This window comes from Delphinus delphis, chromosome 12 (genome assembly GCF_949987515.2).
Source record: "Delphinus delphis chromosome 12, mDelDel1.2, whole genome shotgun sequence".
Lineage (NCBI taxonomy): Eukaryota > Metazoa > Chordata > Mammalia > Artiodactyla > Delphinidae > Delphinus > Delphinus delphis.
The window spans coordinates 78576263-78602516 of record NC_082694.2 but is presented as its reverse complement, the minus strand read 5'-3'; positions in this window follow the sequence as shown (position 1 = coordinate 78602516).

Here is a 26254-nt window from a genome sequence, read left to right as displayed (position 1 = left end):
AAACTTGGAGAATTTATTTCTGATACATGTAATGGACAAAGCATCAAGTATCACTCACATAATAAAATAAACCTCATGGAAAATTTGGCAAAAGACTTGAAGAAACACTTTACCCAGCGAGAATCTTTTATAATCAATAAAGACATGGGACTTCCCTAGTGGTCAGCGGTTAAGACTCTGAGCTCCCAATGCAGGGGGCCCGGGTTCGATCCCTGGTCAGGGAACTAGATCCCACGTGTCACAACTAAAGATGCCGCATGCCGCAACGAAGACCCAGCACAGCCAAATAAATAAATAAATACTTTTTTAAGATTAAAAAAGTAAATAAAGACATGAAAAGGTGCTCAACTTAATTACTAATTAGGAAAATGCAATTTTAAGTCATAATGAAATATATTTTACATCTGCCAGAGGGGCGACAATGAAAAAGTCTGAAAATATCAACTTTTGGTGAGGTTGGAGCAGCCAGAATATTTATACACTGATGGTGGGAGCATGAATTGATATAATTCCTTTGGAAAATAATTTGGCATCCTATGATAAGTATCTGTATGGATTCTGACAATTGTACGCCGTAGTGAATACCCTAGAAAAACTTTTCCACCTGTGCTTATGAAAAGATGCTTAAAAAATGTTCAGGGTAGCACTGTTTACAATAGCAAAACTGGAAACAGTCCAAAAGTTCACCAATAATGAATAATTAAATGTATGATATACTAGTATAACAGAATATCATACAGAAAGGAAAATGAATGCATTGCAGCTGCATGAAAGATCATGGATAAATTTCTTTTTTAAAAAAATTGAAGTATAGTCATTTACAATAGCCAGGACATGGAAGCAACCTAAACGTCCATCAACAGATGAATGGATAAAGAAGATGTGGCACATATATACAATGGAATATTACTCAGCCATAAAAAGGAACGAAACGGAGTTATTTGTAATGGGGTGGGTGGACCTAGAGTCTGTCATACAGGGTGAAGTAAGTCAGAAAGAGAAAAACAAATACTGTATGCTAATGCCTATACATGGAATCTAAAAAATGGTACTGATGAACCTAGTGGCAGGGCAGGAATAAAGATGCAGATGTAGAGACACAGTGGGGGAAGGAGAAGCTGGGACGAAGTGGGAGAGTAGCATTGACATATATACACTACCAAATGTAAAATGGATGGCTAGTGGGAAGCCGCTGCATAGCTCAGGGAGATCAGCTCAACGCTTTGTGACCACCTAGAGGGGTGGGATAGGGAGGGTGGGAGGGAGACGCAAGAGGGAGGGGATATGGGGATATATGTATATGTATAGCTGATTCACTCTGTTGTACATCACAAACTAACACAACATTGTAAAGCAATTATACTCCAATAAAGATGTAAAAAATAAATAAATAAATAAAAATTTAAAAAAACTGAAGTATAGTTGACTTACAATGGTTCTGGTATACAGCAAAGTGATTCAATTTTATATATATATATATATATATATATATATATATATTCTTTTTCAGATTCCTTTCTATTACAGGTTATTACAAGATAGTGAATACAGTTCCCTATGCTATACAGTAGGTCCCTTTCTGTTTATCTATTTTATGTATAGTAGCATGTATCTGTTAATCACAAGTTCCCAATTTATCCCTCTGCTCCCACCCCAAATAAATTTCAAGAACTTAATATCGAGGAAATGAAGCAAATTGCAGAGGAATGCATAGACTGTGGTTCTGTTTACATAAAGTTCAAAATCATGCAAATCTAAATAACGTATTGTGTAAGGATACAAATACATGTGGCAAAGCTCTAAAGAAAAGCAAGAAAATAATGAAACTGAAGTGTAGGGTGGTAGAAAACTCTGGAAAGAAAAGGGATGAGATTGTAGGATGGACACGCAGGGGACTTCAAAAATAATGATACGGGTGTGATATGGACAACGCTATATACTGTGGTGTTGTTTGTAACAGCAAGAGAGGAAAAATGACCTAAGAAGAAACTGATTAAATAAATTACAAATATCCGTTCAATGAAATCGTGTGCAGTCATTTACAAAGAATGAGGAGCTCTTTATGAACAAATATGGGAAAATCGCTGGTGGGAAAAAAGAGGTTCAGAACAGTGTTTATAACATGCTGCCATTTGGGTAAAAAAGTAAGAAAATGCATAATATACCTGGATGGGAGGTACTAGAGCCAGATAACATCGATTGCCTCTGAGAAAAGAAGTAGGTAGGTGAAAAATGTGCACTTTTTAAGTCATGGGAATAAAGTATCTAATTCTAAACTTACAAATTTTTAATATTACCTTATTCATGTCAAAGTATATGATGTTTAGAACTTCAAAACACTCTAGCAAGCTAAAAAATAAAAGTTTAGACAGCAGATGCAAACTATTTATATAGAATGGATAAACAACAAGGTCCTACTCTGTAGCACAGGGAACTATACTCAATATCCTGTAATAAACCATAAGGGAAAAAAATGAAAAAGAATATATATGTATAACTGAGTCACTTTGCTGTAGAGCAGAAATTAATACAACATTGTAAATCAACTATACTTCAATAAAATTTTTTTAAAAGTCTAGACAGATGAGAGAAGATTAGAAAAATGTTGCTAATATTGACGCTAGATTACGGATGATGGGATGGTGGCGTTTGAAGTTTTCTATAGCAAAAGGTATATATAGAAACCTGCAGAGTTCTGGGTCAAAACTCAGATTAGTCGCACGTGTTTAAATCCTCTCCATCTCAATACTCCACTAAAATAACATAAAATGCATTTTAAAGCCATATTCACAACATAACTTGTTTAAAATGATATCAATGACAACAAAACCAGAATCAACCTACAGAGATGGTTCAATAAATTAGCGCGTAGCCACGTGATGTGAAATTATGCAGCTGGAGCCCAGAATTCAAAGCTGAATCACCCTTAAGATAGATTTATTCCACTGGGGGACCAAGGTTGGGTAGAGCATTTCCACGTGGTCCCCCTCCATTTGCAAATGGAGGCAGAGAGGGATCGCCCAGTACTTTCTGTCCAGGGATGAGCAAGGTCTCTAAAACACTCCTACCTGCTATGAGCCGTTGTACATGGTTTGGTTTATTTGTTACAGGACCTGGCTTTACCCAAAGTCATAGGCGGGGATTTTCCAATAGAGACACATTCAAAACTTGAACCCCAAGAGAAGAGTGGGTTTTCCTGGTGGGTTCCCGCATCAGCCAGCACCAGGTGATGTGCACAGCACTTACTCTCCCAATAACAAGGGCAGCTAGTATTCCTCTCGTTCCACAGAGCACAAAACTGAAGCCCACGCAGGTGAAAGGACGTGTCCTTACTCTTTTCACTTGACCAGAGAGCAACAGAGTTGTGCTGGCTCCAATGCGTTCACGAGACCCCAGAACACCGGGTGTGCCGTCTGGAAACCACACTGTGTGAGAACGAGAGGCTGGACGGGACTGCATCGTGATTTGATTTGGGGATAGATCTGGAATGGCTGCACTACCCACAGGTACGGGAGAAGCCACCTGGGGGACCACAGGGTGATTGCGAGAGGAAATCACAGAAACCTACCAGAGCAGAAAGTCTGTTTTCACACCAGCTGCAAAGTGCAAAATGATATTAAATTGTCAACTCCGCTCCCCTGGTCTAAAGGATGTGAAATCCTCTCTGAGTCTGTCTGTCATCAGATCTGCCGTGTGGCTGGGAGGCCATAGCACAGAATCTTCTGTGCCTGGGGCAGGTTCCACTGTTTCTAGGCTTTGGGAACGAAGGCAGCGCCCCCTGGCTTGCTCTGAACCTCGGTTTTCTCATGGGTAAAGCTGAGACTTCCTGGCTGGGAGGTTTGTAATGAGGACTTTGCAATATCATGTGTGAAAATGATTCGTAAGCTGTGAAATACTAACCTAATGTTACCTCATTAAGTGAGATAATCCTTGTAAAGTAACTACCCAGGGCCTGTTATGTAAGTAGGTGGTCAACCTAAAATTTCTTTCACTTGCTCCCTGTTATTCCTACTGTGATTATTATTCCATCCCAAGCCCACCCCCCCATGATGTGAAGTCTTAGAGGGTCTTAGTGTCCTTTCTCATCCTATATTATTGTTATCTTCTGGTGGCCAATTTTATTTTCCGAAAATGACACAGCCATATTTTCAGTCCCACATGGTTTTCCAGAACCTTGCCACTCCCTATCAAGAAGCAGGGTTTATATCCCCCTGAACATGGATGGGGCACTGTGACCACCTTGTTGAATCAAATATGGTGGCAGGGATGCTGCATGATTTCTGAGGCGAGTTCATAGGGGGGATATAGTGTCTACTAGGATTTCTTGGGATGCTTGTCTTTGAAATCAGCCACCATGCTGTGAGGGAGCCCAACTAGCCCCCAAGGAGAGTCCACGTGGAGAAGCCCAGAGAGAGGAATGGAGGCCCCCAGCCGACAGCCAGCATCAGCCATGAGACTTGCAAGGGAACAGACCTTTAGATGATCCCAGTCTCCTTGCTTTGAGCCCTCCAGTCGAGACACCATGGAGCAGAGGCAAGCCATCCTCACTGTGTTCAAAATTTCCGGCCCACAGAACCAGTGAGCCCAGTAAACGGTTGCTTTATGCCACTAAGTTTTGGGGTGCCACTTGGCACAGCTCTAGTGACAGGGACATCCCCCCACTTCACCATAGATCTCTTGAAGGGGGAGGCTTCTTCATCTGCTTTGTCCTTAGTAAGCTGAACAGAGGGCTCCTTCAGGACGCTCAACCCCTCTTGCGGGCACTTTGGAATGCCTCTGTGTTCTTTGAGGCCAGGACTCCTAGATGTGCAACATTTTTTAATCATTCATTCAGTCAACAAATATTTATTAAACGCCTAATGGGTCAGAGGGGCTGCAAATGAGACACTCAGCCAATCAGACTCAGCACTGCCCTCACGGGGCTTACAGTTCAGTTGAGAGTGAATGGGAGGAGATGACAAATAAAAAGGGACACAAAGTTATTCCACATTGTGATAAACGCTACAGCAGGAAAGACATAGAGTGAAGGTGGTGAATAGCAGGGGGAGACTTGCTTGAATAGGATGGTCAGCAAAGGCCTTTCTGAGGGAGCAACACAGAGATAGGTAAGCCTTGGGAAGGGCGGGGCTGGGGGTGAAGAACATTCCAGGTGCTGGGACTACAGAGGCAAAGACCTTGTGAGTGGCAAGAGCTTGGAATGTTGGGGAAATGGAAGATGACCAGGGGGGAGGGGTCTGGTTCCCCAGGGCAGGGCTGGGAGCTGGAGAGGCGAGAAGGGGCTGGCCACGGAAGGCTGTTTGGATTTTCCTCTAAAAGCTGTGGGGAGCCACTGGGGGCGCTTAAGCACATTAGGATAATTCTCAAGAGTTTGCCTAATACCTCCTTGGTCTCAGTTTCCAGCACCAGCTGTGTCTGAGAGAGCGGAGCATGAGGGAGGGATGGTGTGAGCACGTACATCACTCAGGTCCTTGGCAGGAGTTAGACGATAAATCTCCGACGATGTTAAGTCAGATCTCACACAGGACAGCCTTTGGCTGGGAAATAAGCCCCAGCGTCAGGCTGGGATGCTGGTGTAGGTATCGTGATGCTCTTAGTCACTGGGAGTGGCCTTGTGACCCTCTCTCTGTCTTTCTGTCTCTGTCTCTGTCTCTGTCTCTGTCTCTGTCTCTCTCTCTCTCTCACACACACACACACACACACACACACACACACACACTATCAGCCATAAGTAGGTAAATAAGAAATAAGGAGCTTCTGAACAATCAAAGTCATGGTCACCAAGTGGACACCCAGTTGCCGTATCCTTTACTGTGCCAAAAGCCTCCTAGGCCTGGACGCCGCTACCTCTCACTTTGCATCCAGGTCTGGCAGCCCTGGTTCTCTCTAGCTGAGCTGTGCGCAGTAGCAAACTAAGCGGGGGCGACTGTGGGAGGTCACAGTCAATCTTGGCAGACAGCCTGGAGTAAGGGAGGGACCCCCGGAACTTCAAGGCAGGGAGGTGGGTGCCAGCAGCCCAGATCCCTCTGTGCCTTGCCTCCTCCAGCAGCAGCGCCTGCTCTTGGTTTAATTAGCTCAGCGTCGCTGGATTAAGACAGCAGCGCAGGGGCTTCCCTGGTGGCTCGGTGGTTAGGAATCCACCTGCCAATGCAGGGGACATGGGTTCAAGGCCTGGTCTGGGAGGATCCCACGTGCTGCGGAGCAACTAAGCCCATGCACCACAACTACTGAGCCTGCGCTCTAGAGCCTGCGAGCCACAACGGCTGAGCCCACGAGCCACAACTACTGAAGCCCGCAACAAGTAGCCCCGACTCGCCACAGTTAGAGAAAGCCTGCGTGCAGCAACGAAGACCCAACGCAGCCAAAATAAATAAATAAATAAATAAATAAATACAAAGAAAGAAAGCAGGGCATTTGTAGCATATTTTAGAATCATCTCCGTTCAAAATGAATAGAATAAAAACATTTTCTTTCACCTCGCAGCTTGTAGGATCTTAGTTCCCCAGCCAGGAATTGGAGCTGGGGCCACGGCAGTGAAAGCAATGAGTCCTAAGCACTGATCCACCAGGGAATCCCCTGGAAAGAATAAAATTTTAATGTTTAAAGAGGCAACAATGACAATGATGACAATAAGCAGCGTTTATATTTCACGCTATCTCTTGTTTACCAACTCTGCATTCACCCGTTTGATTGTCATGACTGGCCCTTAGCTTTCTCGAAATGTCAGCTATCTGACACAATCACCCCTCTCCTTCAGCACGCCCCACCCCCAGAGCCTGCACGCCCAAACACACACACAGAGCTTCCAAGAAAGCATCCTCGTGGAGATACACAGATGTCTCCTTCTTACCCTTCATGAACCCACCAGATGAAATCCACATTCGGCTTGAACGGGAGCCGGAGCATCTGCGTGAGGCCCAAGACAGGACAGCAGCCCCCTTGAGCAGGGCTGCGGGAACGGCGGGAGCGGGGCAGCCCCAGGGCCCTCCTGTGTGGTGGCCTCACTCCTTGGGACAGTGGCTGGCGGGCGTGAGGGCTTGGGCTCTGCCCTTCGCACTCTGTGTGGCACTCTGTGGGCCCGTCTTCTGAGTGTGGTCTCTTCCCAGCTGTTGCTGCCTGCATTGTGTTTTCCCACGCCTGGGCCTGCCCAAGCTGTCACCAGCTGTGACCAGCTGTCAGCCAGTTGTTAGCACTCAGCCCCTCTCCCACCACGTGACACTCCCATCATTAGCGGGAACCCAGCAGAGCTCTGTGACAGGCGGATCCAGGGACAGACGGCATTTGAGGCCTGAGCACCTGCAGTCAGGTGGAGACCCTGGCGAGAGACCCACATGGACGGAGCCAGAGAGACAGACACCCAAGCAGGAGTGGACTCAGAGAGATAGATGGGCAATAGAGAGCACGCACACACACACACACACACACACACAGTGGACTCAGAGATAGATGGGGAATAGAGAGCGTGCACACACACACACACACACACACACACTGGACTCAGAGAGATAGATGGGGAATAGAGAGCACGCACACACACACACACACAGTGGACTCAGAGATAGATGGGGAATAGAGAGCACGCGCGCACACACACACACACACACACACAGCCGTGCTTACAGACACAAGGCAGCCAAGAGTCACTTCCCTCCCAGCCGTGGGTCCTCCCGGGAGCCAGGAGCTCCAGGAATCTTACTAGGGGCCTCCCCAGCCCAGCTACTCGAAGTGTGGTCCGTGAACCAGGGCCAGAGGCCTCGGCACCCGTGGGAGCTGTGAGACCTGCAGAGTCTCAGGCCCACCCCAGCCCTGCAGCATCAGATGTGCGTCTTTACCAGAGCCCCGGGAGATTCCCAGGCACGGTAAGCACAGGCAGCGCGGCTCTCACTCCTGTCCTGGCCTCTCTGTCACAGGAAGCTCGAGGAGGACCAGAGGAGCGTGTGCACTTTCACTCCCGTGACGCAAACCGAGCGCCAGGAGGAGAGGCAGCGGGGGCCGGGGGTGGGGTGTGGGCGTGGGCTGAGCCCTCATATGCTCTGCGTGCAGAGCCGGGACGAGCTCAGCGCGCACGGACGGCTCTGCCCCCGTGGTTCCGCCACCTGCGCTGCCATCGTTCCCTCTTCTCGATGGTCCCAGGCCATCTTCCTCGGAGGCCCAGTCCCCTGCTCACTGAGACAGGAGGCCTTCCCGGTACACCTTGAAGACAGAGGTCTCTCTCCTCCGCTAACCACAGCCAAAATGATGATAGCTACTCACCCGCTGGATGGCCTCCGTATTCTCCCACTCGATACACAGAGTGGAACTGAATTAAGTACTATTATTATCCCTGTTTCACAGATGGGAACGCTGAGGCTCAGAGGGCTACCCGTCCTTTATTCAGCAAGTGTTGAGGGGATACGAAGTATGTGCCGGGGTGGGGGACCAGCTGGTCTATGAGCCCCGCCCCCTCCAGGCTTCTGCGCCCAGATGGTGGTCCGGGGGGGAGCAGGGGGGTAGGGCAAGCCAAGCCCAGAGGAAGGGGCAGGAACCCTGGAAATCTCAGCTGTCTCGCCAGAGATAAGGGTGCTTTCATCTCCAGGCTATTTCCCACACCGAGGAATTCCATTCAGGCCTGTAGGCAGGCTGGCTATCTCCTCAGGTGCTGCACAGTCAGCCCCCCGGAACATCTAGAAGGATGGTTATTACTTGCTGACGAGCTCAGGATCTGCTTGGTTTCACAAATAGGGGTCTCTAACTGCAGGAGCCCTCCCTGCCCAGCCCTTAGCCTCCAGCCCCCAGGAGGGGTCCCTCCACCCTCAGCCTGTCACCGCCTGAAGCTGGTCCCCCACTGGAAGCTGCTAGAGTGGCCCTGGACAGAGGGGCAGGAAAGAGGGGCCGCCTGGTAGGGACACCCCCAGCTCTGGGGCCCACAGACGCGCTGTGGAGAGAGGAGTCACCAGCCTCATCCACCTACCAGCTGAGTCTCCTGGGGCGACTGACCTCACCTCTCTGGAACTCGGTTTTTTGGACTAAACGGGGACAATGGTAGGACACTGCCTATCTGAGGGCTGGGGGAATCTGAAGAATGTAAAGGTTGCATAAGCGTTAAACAGGCGGCAGCTAGGTTGCCTTTGCCCTGATTGGAGCAGGTACAGCCCCCTGCTATAGAAAACCACCTCAGGTTTTTATCTTGGGGGTCATTTATTAAGCCTCTGCTTACAAAACACAGATTGCATTATGCTGATAACAGTTTCCTTTTCTTAAAATCTTGTTGCTTGACTTTCTTGTTATAAAGAGCAGGTGATAAAGGCATAAGGGCACTCTGAGGTGACAGTAAAATGAAGTCTCTGGCTGGTGAGAGCTGAATGTAATCGGACACAGGGATTTGCTTTAGGGAGGCGATCTGAAGGCTATAAATGTAGGATTGTGAAAAGACCTTTATTACTGATGTTCCTGCAGGAAAACCAACTTTATCTGCTGGAACTCTCACAGAAACGATCACTTGTCGAACATGATTTCTTTTTTTCTTTTTTTTTTTGACTTTTGAAACTAGTGGGTTTTTTTTAATTGAAGTAGAGTTGACTTACAATGTTGTGTTAATTTCTGCTGTACAGCAAAGTGATTCAGTTATATATATATATATATATATATATATATATATACATTCTTTTTCCTATTCTTTTCCATGATGGCTTATCCCAGGATATTGAATAGAGTTCCCCGTGCTACACAGTAGGACCTTGCTGTTTATCCACTCTCTATATAATAGTTTGCATCTGCTAATCCCAAACTCCCCATCCATCCCTCCCCCACCCCACCCCCCTGACAACCACAAGTTTCTAGAACATGATTTCTGAGATTTCATATGAATGGAGTGCTCATGCTTTAGCAGAGACGGGCTCCTTGGAGCCCCTACCAGGTGCTAAGCCCATTATCTTATTTAATCTTTTCAACAGTCCCATGAGATGGGTACCATCTCCATTCTCCAGCCAGGAAAACTGAGGTCCAGAGAGAAGTAACTTAGCTCGGGTTGCAGAGTTAGTAGCAGAGAAGGAATTTGAAGGCAGGACTGTGGTCCTCCAAAGTCCTGTCTTCTGCTGCAATACCCAGCCCACCTTCCTCAGTGTAAAAGCTTGCCTACATTGCTCCACCCCATAAACACCAGATGACTCGGACCAGCAGAGGTGAAAGCCTCCTGTAAACTGTGAAGGCCTCCACACAGGTCAGAACTTTTTACATCAAAGCTCTAATTTATTACAAGTAATTTAGAGCTTGTTATTTCCTCCACCAACAAAGCCTGGCTTTTCCAGAAGGAACCACCGCAGGGTTCCTTGAATAATGAGCATTTAAAATATTACTAAACACAACTTTCCAGGATTACAATCTGCTGAAGGGAAGTGAGGGGCAGTTCGGGCTGGGAAGTGAAATCTCTGGAACTGGAGGAATTTGCAAGAGCAAGAGGTGCTCTGTGAGGCCTCCTGATGAGAACGAACTCTTTGGGTCACCCCAACCTGTTCACAGCCCTGGAGCAACCAACTCAATTTTTTTAACCTACATTATTATGTATCGTCACTATGCCTGTAGTGACTTACATTTATGGCAGGGCCTGAGAGAGTTATTATTTCCAGTGAGGTTCAAAAAAGTTTAGTAACCATTTTTTTAGTCCAAGGTTATATATACAAGTATCACTTAATAGTGATGTACAACCATATGGTCCAGTAAATCCACTTTGAGGTATACCCACAAAAGAATTGAAAGCAGGGACTTGAACACCACTGTTCATAGAGGCATCATTCATAACACCCAAAAGGTAGAAACAACCTAAATAGCTATAGAGGGATGAATGGATAAACAAAGTGTGGTATGCACACGTATCTCATATCATTCAGCCTTAAGACAGGGAAGAAATTCTCACACATGCTACGACTTGGATAAACCTTGAAGGCATCATGCTAAGTGAAATAAGCCAGGCACTAAAAGATTCATATTGTATGATTGCACTTACTTCAGGTACCTAAAGTAGTCAAATTCACAGTGACAGAAAGTAGAATGGTTGTTGCCAGGGACAGGGGGCAGGGGGTAGGGGGTAGAAATGGGGAATTAATGTTTCATGGGTATGAACTTTCTGTTCACGATCATGAAGAAGTTCTGGAGATGGATGGTGGTGATGGTGGTACAACAATGTGAATGCACTTAATGCCACTGAACTGTACACTTAAAAATGGTTAAAATCGGGCTTCCCTGGTGGCGCAGTGGTTGAGAGTCCGCCTGCGGATGCAGGGGACACGGGTTCGCGCCCCGGTCCGGGAGGATCCCACATGCCGCGGAGCGGCTGGGCCCGTGAGCCATGGCCGCTGAGCCTGCGCGTCTGGAGCCTGTGCTCCGCAACGGGAGAGGCCACAGCAGTGAGAGGCCTGCGTACCGCAAAAAAAAAGGTTAAAATCGTAAGTTACATTTACGTTTCATGTTATGTATACTTTACCACAATTAAAAAACAAAGTCAATGTACAACCTGAATAATAATGATGGTTAACATTTTTTGAATAGCTAATAGGTACTCAGTACAACCGTATGAAGTAGTTATTATCCTTCCAATTTTATAGATGAAGAAACCGAGGTTCAGAGTAGTTCTGTGAGTGCCCTGAAAGTCGTAAAGCCAGAAATAAAGGTGGGATTTAAAGCCAGATCTTTCTGGCAGGTCTTTATTTCTTTGTGCTGCCTTCTATCCTATGAATGCCTTAGCGCCCTCTGCATGGCCTTAAATAAAAGGATTTTGTTGGGACAAATTACAAGTCCTAAACTCTAAACCAAAAACAAAACAAAACAAAACTATTGGGACTTCCCTGGTGGCACAGTGCTTAAGAATCCGCCTGCCAATGCAGGGGACACGGGTTCGAGCCCTGGTCTGGGAAGATCCCACATGCCACGGAGCAACTAAGCCCATGCGCCACAACTACTGAGCCTGCGCTCCACAACTACTGAAGCCCGCGTGCCTAGAGCCCATGCTCCGCAACAAGAGAAGCCACCGCGATGAGAAGCCCGCGTGCAGGAACGAAGACCCAACGTAGCCAAAAATAAATAAATAAATAAAATGGTTAAATTTATAAAAAAATAAAAGACAGAGAAAGCTATCAGCAAAAGGCATTTAGCCTTGGATTGTTAGCTAGGAGCTGCCTCTGGCCTGGGGTTAGTTCCTCCTCATTCTGTACCTCAGCTTCCCCATCAGACAATCTGGTGGCTGGCTTCCAAGGGCACATCCAAGTCCCACATTCCAATACTCTCCACCCCGAATAGACCCTCAAAGAGAGCAGTCTAAAAAGAAGCTAAATTCATAGGCTGACCATAAGTCCCATTTTGCCCCAAACCTTTCCAGTTTCTGCCTTTTGCCCCATGTAATGACAGTTGCACCCCTTAAACTTTTTAAATTTTTTTTAAGTTTTTGGCCACATGGCATGTGGGATCTTCGTTCCCTGACCAGGGCTCGAACCCACGCATTGGAAGCATGGAGTCTTAACCACTGGACCACCAGGGATGTCCCATACCCCTTAAACTTTCAAAAGTGTCCTGGGTTGGGAGATAGCTCATCCTACAAATGCACTAACCAGGTTTTGTTTTGACAACAGTTGACTTCAGACCTCACAGTCAGAGCTGCCTCTTGTAAATTCTTGTTACTGTTTGGTTTGAAACCTACAAGGTAAAATCATCCGAAGATTGTCAGGATTGATAAGGCAGGCTTTGTTCTGAAGTCACTCAATGCGGACAGTTATAAGCATCTTTGCTTAAAATTTGCAAGCCAAGATACCTAATGATTTGTTTGTTTCTGTTTCAAAGCTTTAAAAAGCCCTTTTATCTATTGTCTGATAGGGATTATTCTGTGATTTAAAAAAACCCAACAATTCAGTTCAGTAATTAAAAAAAAAAATTCTAAGTATAGGGCCAAATGCAAAATGGCTGACCGGGCAGGATGGGTAAAAGGAGTAATTATTATGGGGTGTTGATGAGTTGATCCTTAGAAGAACCACACTTTTACCCAAGCAAAGTAAGTTAAAAATTGTCTTGTTCTACTCTTTGGTAATTTATTGTCACTCTGAAAAAGCTTACGTTTTTAAAAAATTTCATTGAAAACTAATAGATTAGTTTTAACAAATGTTAAACAAAACTAATACATTCTAGAAAATGTAAAAAATAGAAAACAATACAAAAAGCCAATAATTCCATTCCCAACAGACCTACTGCTAAAATTTGATATATACTTCTAGTTATTTTGTATTCATGTATATGTTATTTACCCCAAAAGAGTAGTCATGCTATATTTTCTTCTATAACACTTTTTGTCCATTTATATGCCAAAGCTTTTATCTGTCTCATCAAATACAGTCTATAAAACCACTTTCATAGCTATATGGTAGTCCTTCATATGAATGTGTAAAAATTGACTTAACTGTGCCCCTACTGTGGGATGTTTCTTTCCAATTTTTTGCTTTGCGAAATCAAAAAGGATTGAGATAATCATTCCTTTGGCCAAAACTTGGTGCATATCAAAATTATTTTTGGAGACGAAATTTCTGGAAATGCATTTGTTCGGTTAAAGGATATACAGTTTTAAGGCTCTCGATACATACTCTGATCACAGTCGCTGTGAAAATCCTAAACCTTCCAGAATAAACACAAAGCAAGAGAAATTGAAGGGACAATCTTATAGTTCTCGATTTCTTCCCCATAATCCACTTCCTCTGTGTCTCACGGTGATGGGTTTCAGAAGAACACAGGCCAAGCCTCTTTGAATTATCTGCAGTGAGACCATTAAACTGTAGCGGGGAAGGACACAGGACTGGGAGATCGGACTTGAGGCTTCTACTCCTGATTCAGCCCTCACCCATTTTGTCCATAAACAAGATATCTGACCTTCTGGACCTAAATCCCTCCATTCGTGAAACTGGGGGCGTCAGCCAGATAATTATGAAAGGCCCTTCCTGTCCTTACATAGGAAATGAAAGAAAGCAGATGGAAATGCAGGTAAAATATTAACAAGTTTCTTCTAACTACTTGTAGCTCTCAGTGCCTTTCTTCCCCCTCATTTCCACATCTCCCGTGTCTCTGACATCTTCCCTGGGCTTGGCTGTGTTTCATCTTTCTTTCACTAAAAGACTCACTCTTGAACAGGCTTCAGCTGGGTGGTCAGCGATGACCAAGCCTTTCCTCCGTCTTTAGGAATTAGAAGTAATCTCTCCCTGATGTGCTCTTTTGCAGTTTATCTGGAGCCTTTGAAATGCAAATCACTCCAACCTGCAGCCAGGGAAACTGGATTCTATAGGGCCTCCAACTGACCTCCACAGCCTGCTGCAAGCTCGGAGCAGGCGGGAGTCTGTGGCCTGCTTCCGAAGATCAAAGGACCATTGTTCACCTAGGGTCACCACCAGAAAACCCAGATTAGCGAGTACTTCCACCACCATCGGTCTTAATATCAAACCTCTACTAACACGGACAGGACGCAGAGGCTTTGGCCCCTGGGCTTCAAGCTGCTCAAGGAGAGCAGCTACTGCAACATCTCAACAGAGGGATGGGTATCAGGTAAAGTTGCTTCTCTGAGCTCTCTCGGTCTAGAGCAAATCAAAGGGGTCTAGAGCAGGGGCTCTGGAGTCAGCTGGCCTGGACTTACATGAAGGAGCTGCCAACGCAGGCGTTTGGAATAAACAATGAATCTCTACAGCTATGTCTAGGTGACGTATGATCCAGCTGTTTCAGTAGTACATCTGCGGTCCCTACCTTGCTTCTCCTGGAACGAGTCCTGACTGGTCCATGGAGGTCAGCAAGCCCTGGCGAGCAGGGAGTGGATTCTGATCTGCCCAATCACCACTGGTTTCCACAGTCTGCTGTTTGATTGCCTGGACCCCTGCCTTCTCTTTCGAGTGAATGCCCCGTGGACACACGCGTTATCTCCACTCCCTCCTGGAATCCCACTAAAATGATAGTAAAGGAATGCAAAAGGCATGAGCCGCAAGGACAAAGGGGAGAGGGGAGGAGACGGCAGCAAACAGAGTTAGCCACAAAATTCAGAAGCTGGAAAACAGATGGATTTGTGGTAACTAACTTGGCAGAGAGAAGCATCATCTAACTTTCTTCAGTAGGTTGAGTAAACTAGAGAGGAGACAGTAGCAAACAAGAGCTGTCGACGGAGTTCTAAAAACATAAAAACAGATGGATTAATGACATCTGACTGAAAAGGGAGAGGAGAAGGGAATCTAACTTTTTTCAGTAGACTGACTAGAAATAAGCGGATACGAGCCTTAGAACTATGGAAGAGCCCCATCTGGGGAGCCCCAGATTTCTCTGGAGATGAGGATTCAGAATAGGGCTAAAAACTGGAGAATTAGCTAAAAGTCTTCATAAGGAGCAGTTAAACCTCCAGATGCCCTCCCATACCCCATGCACCCACTTTGGTAGAATGCGGAAAGTTTACTCCCTAAACTAATTAAATTGCAGAGGATATCATCTCAGAGACACTAGGCACAGCTGAGGACAGGATGATGTTTGGTCTTGAAAGCAGGAGGACAAAGTAAAAGTAAACACAAATGCAGAGTGGCACCATCCCTGCTCCTGGCTCCTTTCTCTGCCTGACTCTCCAAATGGTGACACTCAGCTTACAATCACCCCAGGCACATTTTGGCAAGAAAATGGAGACATTCTCACTGCAGAAATTGATTGTCCAAAACAAGAAAAAAAAAATCTGTGAATACTGACGTTTGAAAGTTCACCCAGAGAGCCAGTCAGGTCCCCACCTGATCATATTATAACAAAGCCTACCTCACACGCAACCTCCACACAGGCACACAAAGCTATTAAGGGCCTTGTTTTAAAATATGGTTATACAGCCAAAGGGCACCCAATTTTTTAAAAAAGCCTCTAGTATGGGCCTTCCCTGGTGGCGCAGTGGTTGAGTGTCCGCCTGCCGATGCAGGGGACACGGGTTCGTGCCCCGGTCCGGGAGGATCCCACATGCCGCGGAGCGGCTGGGCCCGTGAGCCATGGCCGCTGAGCCTGCGCGTCTGGAGCCTGTGCTCCGCAACGGGAGAGGCCACAACAGTGAGAGGTCCGCGTACTGCAAAAAAAAAAAAAAAAAAGCCTCTAGTATAATGGAAAAGTCAAAACAATTTCTAGAAGGGAACCCAAACCAATCAGAAGACCCTTATCTCAATTTTAGAAAATCCAAAGTAAATTTTCAGAGAAACTACACAGGAAAATTTCCCAGAGATAAGGGATATGTTTTCTGTTTTTGTTTTTTTTTAATAGAAAGTATCCTACAAGCATTAAAAAAAAAAAAAAAAAAGTAATGAAATTTAATAATAGTAGGTATAAAAAGGATATCCTAAAAGTTTTGGGGAAAAAAAAACAACCAGAAAACCAGAAAATAAAAACACATAAAAGCAGTGTCTTAAAAATTCTGAGGGAAAATATTTTCCAAATATAAAACATTATACTCATCCAAAATATCAATCAAATGTAAGTTGAGACTTGACAATTCAGAGCTCAAAAACTTATCTCCCACAAATCCTTCCTTGGGAAATTACTGCAAAATATACTCCACCAAAATGAGAGAGTTAAGAAAGTAAAAGATGTGGAACATGGCAAAGATGGAGTCATGGGGACCAGATTTACCCTTCCGCCTGAAACAAATAAAGAACCAGACAAAATATATGAAACAATGGCCCTCAAGCCATTGGACACCAGGGAACAAAGGCCAGTAAGCTCTGAGGGATGGGAGATAAAGTGAGCCCTATAGTGCAGGGAAGGTCAATAAGACAGAACCCAGAGGTTTCCTTGAGGAGATGGAGTGGGATGTCTGGGGAAACCAGGGCAGCTGGCATCTATAGGATGGAATACTTGAGTAAAGAGAGCTACACAGAAAGAGAGCCTCAGAGATCTGAAAAGGATTGATGCCTCAAGTATTCAACTGAGTATCTATCAGTTCACATGGGTGAGAAAAGTACCCACAGTCAGAGAAAGAACCATTCAAATGATTAGAGGAAACACTGCTGGGACTACTGCCTGTTCCCAACAGTCAAACTGCAAAATCTCATAATTCAAGAAGCATCAGCTAAATATGAAAAAGGGTTTTGTCTCAGATTTGGGGGGAAAATTAGCCTTAGACTAACCATTGCTTTGTTCCAGGCCACCAAAGATTAAAAACAAAAACCAAAAAGATTATTTCCATGTAATTTAACCTCAACCCAGAACAAAATTCAAGGATATTTTTAGGAATGGAAAACTATCTAGCACCTAACATAAATAAAATTCATGGATAAATATACAGACTATTATAATTATTATCATGGAAATTTCTTTAAATAATAAAACCAATTACAGTAAAAATATTAAAAATGTGTTGTGAAGTTGATAACATAGACAGAAGTAAAATGCATGAGAATAATATCACAAAGGCTTAGAGGGAAGACATAGACATATATTGTTCTAAGATTCTTATACATGGAGTAGTATATCACTTGGAGGTAGCCACAGAAAGTTAAAGATGTATACATAGGCGATAAAGCAACTGCTAAAATAACACAACAAAGAATTATACCTAATGAACCAACAAAGGGATTAAAATGGAATCATAAAAAAATACCTCATGAATTCAGAAGAATGTGGAAAAGGGGGAAATGTAGAACAAAGAACACATGGCAGAAATAGAAAGTAAATAGTAAGATGATAGATTTGAATCCAAACACATCATAACCACATTAAATATAAATGGTCTAAATACCTTGAGACATTTAGACAATCTCCAAGGTGGCCACCATTGAGACATACTTTCTGGTACTCACATCATCATAAGTCTTTCCCACTGAATGGGCTGGGCTTAGTGACTTACTAAAGACAAGGTAAGGCTTATATCTTGGTGTATGATTGGAGACTAGTGTATAAAAGGCTGGCTGGCATTGCATCCTCTCTCTCTCTCTCTCTCTCCAGGAGCAGTTGCTATGAGGAAAGCCATGATGTGAGCAGTCCTGTGGTTGAGCCCACATGCTGACGAACTGCAGCCTCCTGCAATCAGCCTCCTGAGTGAGCTTGAAAGTGGAGTCTTTAGTCTCAATCTTCAGAGATGGAAGCCTTGACTGCTGCCTCCTGAGAGATGCTGAGCCAGAACTACTGCAGGATTTCCGACCCTCAGAAACTCGTGCGATAGAAAATGTTTGGTGCTTTAAACTGTTGAGTTTGGGGATAATTTGTTACACAGTGGTAGATAACTAATATAGATTTTAATTAAAAAACAGATTTTGTCAGGTTGGATAAAAGAGCAAGACCCACCAGTTCACACCCATTAGGATGGCTAATATTTTAAAAACAACAACAATAGCAAACAGAAACTAACAAGTGTTGGCAAAGCTAGAGAGACATTGTAACTCTAGTGCATTGCTGGTGGGAATATAAAATGGTATAGCTGCTGTGAAAACAGTATGGTGCTTCCTCAAAAAGATAAAAGTAGAATTACTGTGTGATCCAGTAATCCCACTCCTAGGTATATACCTGAGAGAACTGAGAGCAGGGACTCAGATTCTTACACACCAATGTTCATAGCAGCGTTATTCACAATAGCCAAAAGATGGAAACAACCCAAATATTCACTGATGGATGAATGGATTAACAAAATTCGGTATATACACACAGTGAAATATTATTCAGCCTTAAAAAGGAATGAAATTCTGATACCTGCTGCAGCATGGATAAACCTTGAGGATATGCTAAATAAAATAAGTCAGACACAAAAGGACAAAAACTGTGTGATCCCACTTATATGAGTTACCTCAAGTACACAGATTCATACAGACAGAAAGTAGAATAGAGGTTACTGGGGGCTGGGGATGGGAGGTATTGTTTAAACAGGTACAGAATTTCTGTTTAGAATCATGAAAAAATTCCAGAAATGGACAGCAGTGATGATTGCACAACATTGTAAATGTACTTGATGCCCTGAACTGTACACTTTAAAATGGCTAAAATGATAAGATAAGCAACAAGGATTTACTATATAGCACAGGAAACTATATTCAATATCTTATAATAAACTATAATGGAAAGGAATATAGATATATACATATATATGTAAAACTGAATCAGTTTGCTGTACACCTGAAACTAACACAATATTGTAAATCAACTAAACTTCAACAAAGAAAGAAAGAAAGAAAGAAAAAACTACTTATATAATGGAAAAAAATGGCTAAAATGATAAATTTTATCCTATGTATATTTTGCCACAATTAAAAAAGTGGGAAAAAAAGCAAGACCAAATGATATGCTGTCTACAAGAAACCTACCCTAAATATATAGATACAAACAGGTTAAAAGCAAAAAGAGGGAAATAGATATGCTATGCTAATATAATCAAAAGAAAGCTAGAATGGCTATATTAATATCAGACTATGTCTATTTCAGGCAAAGAACATTACCAGGGATAAAGCAAATCAATGCATAAAGAAACACCACAACATCTTAAACATCATATGCTTAATGACTGAGCTTTAAAATAAATGAAGCAAATATTAATGAAACTGCAAGGAGAAACAGACAAAACCACAATTATAGTCTGAGATTTCAACAACCCTCTCTCAATAACTATAAAACAAGAAAACATAACACTAATAAGGATACAGAAGACTTGAAAAACACCATCAACCCACTTAACTTAATAGACATTTATGGAACACTGCCAACAGCAGAATATACATTCTTCTCAAGGACACATAAAACATTTACCAAGATAGACTATAGCTTAGGCCATAAGACAAGGAAGTCTTTATAAATTTAAAAAGATTCAAGTCTTACAAAGTATGTTCTTTGACCACAGTGAAATGAAGTTAGAAATCAATAGTAGAAAGAGATCTAGAAAGTCCAAAATATTTGGATCCTAAATAACACAAGTCTGAATAATCTGTGGTTCAAAGAAAAAGTCTCAAGGTAAGCCTAAAAATACTTTCCACTAAAAGGAAATGAAAACACAACATATCCAAGATAGTACCTGGAAATCTACAGTGCTAAAAGATTATATTAGATAACAGAGGAAATGTCTCAAGGACATCATCTTCTACCTTAAGAAGCTAAAAAGAAAAGAGAAAATAAAGCAAAGAAAGTAGAAGAAAGGGAGATAAAAGAGTAAATAAATAAAAGAAAAAAATACATAAATAATAGGGAAAAATCAGTGAAATCAATTGCTGGCTCTTTGAGAAGATCAATTAAATTGATAAACTTCGAGTCAGACTGATCAGAAAAAAATAGATAAAACAGAAACAGCCAATTTCAGCAATGAGTGAGGTAGTGAGAAAATCATTTCGATTCTCTAGCTGTGAGAGGGACAATAAATATTATGAACAACCCTAGACAATAAATTTGACAAATTGATGAATGGACAAATTCCTAGAAAGACAAACTACCAGAGTTTCCTCGAGAAGAAATAGATAACCTGAATAACCCTTTGTCTTTTAAATAAATGACAAACTTTCCCACAAAGGAAATTCCAGGCCCAGATGGCTTTAATGATGAATTCTAATACACATTTAAGGAAGAAACTATTCTGATTCTATGCTGAAGAGGAAATAGTATTTCTCAACAGATTCTATGAGACTAGTATTATACTGATATCTAAACCAAAGGTGTTACAAGAAAACTAGACCCATATCCCTCATTAGCATAAATGCAACAATTATTAGTAAAATTTTGGCAAATTGAACTCAACAATGTGTAAAAAAGAATAATATATCAAGACTCGGTGTAGTTTATCCCAGAAATGCAAAGTTGGTTTTGCACTGGAAAATGAAGTAATATAATTTACCATATTAACAGACTAAATCCAAAATGAGACCAAAAAAGGGATATGATCATCTCTAATAAACGGCAAAAAAAAAAAAAAAAAAGCATTTGACAAAACCCAACATCTATTCCCGATAAGAACTCTCAGCAAACTAGCAATAGAGGGGAACTTCAATCAGATAAGGGCATCTACAAACTCCTAAAATTAACATCGTACAACGCCTGAATGCTTCCTTCCTAAGATCAGGTTCAAAGCAACGATGCAGTCTCTCACCATTTCTATGCAACATTGCACTGGAGGTGGTAGCTACTTCATAAAGGCAAGAAAAAGAATTAAAGGGCATCTGGACCGAAAGGAAGAAGTAAAACTGTCTCCATTTATGGATGACATGAAAATTCTTTCTACATAGAAAATTCTTGCAAATACACAAAGAAGTTACTACAACTATTCAATGAGACTAGCAAAGTTGCAGGACACAAGATTAATATACAAAAATCAATTGTATTTCTATAGACTGGCAATAAAGAATCAGAAATTTAAATTTAAATTATAATTTACAGGGACTTCCCTGGCAGTCCAGTGGTTACGACTCCATGCTCCCACTGCGAGGGGCACAGGTTGGATCCCTGGTTGGGGAACTAAGGTCCCCACAAGCCATGCGGCATGGCCCAAATAAATAAATATATGTATGTGTTTGTGTGTATATATATATATAAAATTTACAGTAGCGTTGGAAATATTAACTACTTAGGGACAAATCTGACAAAAGGTGTACGAGACCTTTAAACTGAAAATACAAAACATTGCTGAGAAAAATTAAAGACCTAAACGTGTGGCGAGATACACAGGTTCATGGATCCAATGACTCTATATTCCTGAGAGACTTAAGACTCTCCACTAAATTTGTCACTAAACCTCACTAAATCTCTCCAGACTCAACTATTATTAATTGATTTAGTAGATAGCAGTTTATTCATAATAATAATAGCAACAATGTATTTGATTATGTTTGCTTACGTACATACATATGCTTATGCGTGCTTATATATAAATGGAATGAGTGACAGCAATGATACTAAAAGGACTGGAGAGAAGAATTAAGATTATTTGGTTATTATAAAATAATAACACTACCTATGAAGTAGTCTACTGTTATTTGAAAGGAGACTTGGATTAGTTGTAAATATGTATTGAAAATTCTAGGGCAATGACAAAAAAGTAAAAAGAAGTATAACAGGTATCCTATAAAAGGAGAGAAAATGCAATCATATAAAATGCTTGATTAAAACTACAAAAGACAGAAAAATAGTGAAAGACAAAAAAAAAAAAGAAACAAAGAAGATGGGTAACAAATAGAAAATTGTAGCAAATATGGCTCCAGCTGTATTATAGCTTATATCCAAGACATTAATCCAACTATATCAATAATCACTTTGAACAGCAATGGTCTAAATGTACCAATTAAAGACAGAGATTGTCAGAGTGAATTAAAAAAAACAAAAAGACCCACTTATAGGTTGTCTACAAGAAATTAAAACCACAATGAGATACCAGTAAACATCCAATAGAATGTCTACAATTAAAAAGACTGATTCTACCAGGTATTGGCCAGAATGTGGAGCAATCAGAACTCTCATACACAGCTGATGGGAAGATAATGTGGTACCAACATTTTAGAAAATAGTTTGGCAACAATAACAGCAACAAACACACCTCTCTTAGGACCCAGTCATTCCTCTCCTAGCTATTTACCCAAGAGAAAAGAGAGCTCATGTCCCTACAGTGATTTGTATATGAATGTTCACAGGAGTTTTATTTTTTAATAACCGAAGAACAAAAACAACCTAAATGTCCTCGACAGGAGAATGGATGAGCAATTTGGGGACATCTATATAATGGAATACTACTCAGCAAAAAAAAAAAAAGAAAGAAAAAGAAAAAAGTAATGAACTATTGATACAGACAACAGCAGAGATAAATCTCAAAATAATTATGCCGAGCAAATGAAGCCAGATAAAAACAAGTCCATACTAGATGAACCCAACTATGTAAAATTCTAGAAAATGCCAACCACTCTGTAGTGACAGAAAGCAGGTCAGTTGTTGCCTGGGGATGAGGTAGGGACAGAAGAGAAGGATTACAAAGAGACACAAGGACATTTTAGGGGGTGATGGAGATGTGATATGTTCATTATCTTGATTGTGGTGATGGTTTGGTAAATGCATACGTATGAAAAAATGTATCAAACTGTACTTTTTAACATGTGAAGTTTACTGTTTGTTAATTACACCTCATAAAGCTGTTAAAATTTTTTTTAAAAAAAGACATATAGGACTTAGGGATCCAACACAAGAGATAGGGGATGGGAATGACCATGAATTTGGTAAGAGAAGGCCTAGGACACAGTTGAACATGAAAGAACTATCAATCCAGATTGGAACAGGAAGAAGGAATGCTCCAGAAAGGATGTTTCCAAGGAACGAAGATGAAAGACATAGCTTACTTTGTGCGTTTGAATGCATCAATTAAAATACTAAGGAAATACAGTTCTATTAGAGAGTTTGGAATGCGCTAGAGATAGATACATAGAAAGTTAAGTAAACAAAAGGAGGCAATTATGAATTCCAAAGAATGGGAAAAAGTCATACAAGACAGGAAATGTATTGACAGTACACAAAAATGTCTATGTCCCAAACATATTGACAGTGGCATAAACGTGGAAGTAAAGGTTATTTCTTTAGCTAAATTCATAAACTATATTGGGAAAAGTGGAGGGAGACGGATGAGAATTGGTGTATAGTTGAGTGGTGGCGGAGAGAGTAGGAGGGCTAGAATCCCAACTCCCATACCAAGAAGTCAAGAGACAAAAAATCTAAAAGCATCAACAGAGCATGTAACTCAGTGAGATGATGAAGTTGCCTATCTAGCCTTATTGTGGGAAATCATTTGCAGTACATATGTGATCAAATCATCACGTTGTACACCTTAAACTTACACAATGTTATATGTGAATTATATCTCAGTACAGCTGGAAAGAAAAGAAATAGTAATATAAGCATATTATGTAGACAGATGGGGGTAGATAGCAGAGACCTAGCTGGGGAAAATAAGAATAATTGCCTCTAGGGAATGGGAATCGGGGTAGGGAAGGAGACTGAGGCAGTAGACTGCTGGTTGTTACCAAAACCCAACATTCTCTGTCTTTTTAAACTATATATAAATATCTCTGTGACCAAATAAAATTCAAGAAAATGTATGGAAAGATTGCTGGGAGAACATCAATAACAGTGAACACAGTGGGTTTGACTCTGTGTCTCCCTGCTTATTTGTACTTGCCCAGAGTTTTTCCAAGTCTATTTATTACTGTCATAAAAGAAGAAAACAAATGAGTCAATAAATGCAAGTGAACAAAAAGCCCATCCTGTTTACAATGCTCAATAAGGTAAAGGAAAAGACTTTGAAAAGAAAGTAGAAACCGAGATGGAAAATCCCAGAATCAGAGCAGCTGGCAATACTCCTGATTGGCAGTGCCCAGGAGCAGCCTTCCCGGGGAAATCACCATGGGATCATTCCAGGATGCAAGCCAGGCTTCCTGAGAGCCGGATGCTCACACACTGCACCACGCACACACACACACCACCACCAGCACATGCACACATACTATCGTACATACACACCACCAACAACACATACACATGTACCACACACACACACACACACACACACACCCCACACGCACCATCAAAGGTTGATATAAGATTCCTGCCATCGCTAACGGGCTGCCTTCCCGTACCTGCAACTTAACTTCAACAACATCTCCCATTTGGAACTTCAATGTCCAGACCTCTCTCCTGTAGAAGGGAGCTGAGAGGTTAGAGTGGGACGTGAGTGAGAAAGGAAGTGAGAAGCAGTTGACTGCTATTCTAAAGAGAACTTCCTAAAGTTTCCAGGGGAAAAAGCTACAAAAATGGGTCCTTTGCACAAATGATCTCACTGAATTCCAAAAAATAATTCATATCCCCTTTTGACAGGAAAGGAATCAAAAGTTGAGAGAGGTCAAAGAATCTTTCCAAGTTCACCAAAGTCAGAATCTGAATGCTGACACCTCCATGCTTTCTTGCCCCATTTCTCCCTTCCATACTTCCTTCATCATTTTTTTTTCTTCCAAAAATATTTATACAACACCCAGGCATGACACTACACACGGGTCTGGGTCTTCATGGAACTTACACTCTAGTGGGAGATCTGGAATAAATAAATGAACGGAGCAATTTCAGATACTTGTTAGGGCTGTGACACAAATAAAACGTGGTGAAGTAATAGTAACTGGGTGAGGGCAGGTGTGGGTGCATCAGAGTGGTCAGGGAAGGCCTCTGAGGAAGCAACGTTTGGGCCGAGCCCTGAATAACAGGCTATGGAAAGACCTAGGAGCAGAGCGTTTCAGGTTCAGAGAAAGGGAAGGGCAAAGACCATGAGATGAAAGTGAAAAAAAGTCATCAACTCCTAATACCACGGCAAAGCCTACTAGCGGGGATCTGAACACTCATTTATTTATTTATTAATAAGTTTATTTTTGGCTGCATTGGGTCTTTGCTGCTGTGCGCGGGCTTTCTCTAATTGCAGCGAGCAGGGGCTACTCTTCGTTGCAGTGTGCGGGCTTCTCTTGTTGCAGAGCACAGGCTCTAGGCACGCAGGCTTCAGTAGTTGCAGCACATGGGCTCAGTAGTTGTGGCTCACGGGCTCTAGAGCACAGGCAGTAGTTGTGGCACACGGGCTTAGTTGCTCCGCAGCATGTGGGATCTTCCCGGACCAGGGCTCGAACCCGTGTCCCCTGCATTTCGCAGGTGGATTCTTAACCACTGTGCCACCAGGGAAGTCCCTATTTATTTTTTTTTAACATCTTTATTGGAATATAATTGCTTTACAATGGTGTGTTAGTTTCTGCTTTATAACAAAGTGAATCAGCTATACATATACATATATCCCCATATCTCCTCCCTCTTGCGTCTCTCTCCCACCCTCCCTATCCCATCTCTCTAGGTGGTCACAAAGCACCGAGCTGATCTCCCTGTGCTATGCGGCTGCTTCCCATTAGCTATCTATTCTACATTTGGTAGTATATATAAGTCCATGCCACTCTCACTTCGTCCCAGCTTGCCCTTCCCATTCCCCGTGTCCTCAAGTCCATCTTCTACGTCTGCGTCTTTATTCCTGCCCTGCCCCTAGTGAACACTCCTTATTGATATGCCCTGTCTGGTGTGGGCTTTCCTGGGAAGCTGACTCTGAAAGTGAGATTAAAGTCCAGGAAGATGATTGGGGAAGGCTCTTGAGAACTACTAGTGTGAAATGTGAAAGCAGAGGGACTGGGCAGAGGGAGGAATTAAACTGTGTTGCAGCCTCAAGGTACTCTGCACAGTCTGACCTTGGCGTAGCGGAGCGCTGGGGTTGAGAATTCAACCATCTCTGGAGCTC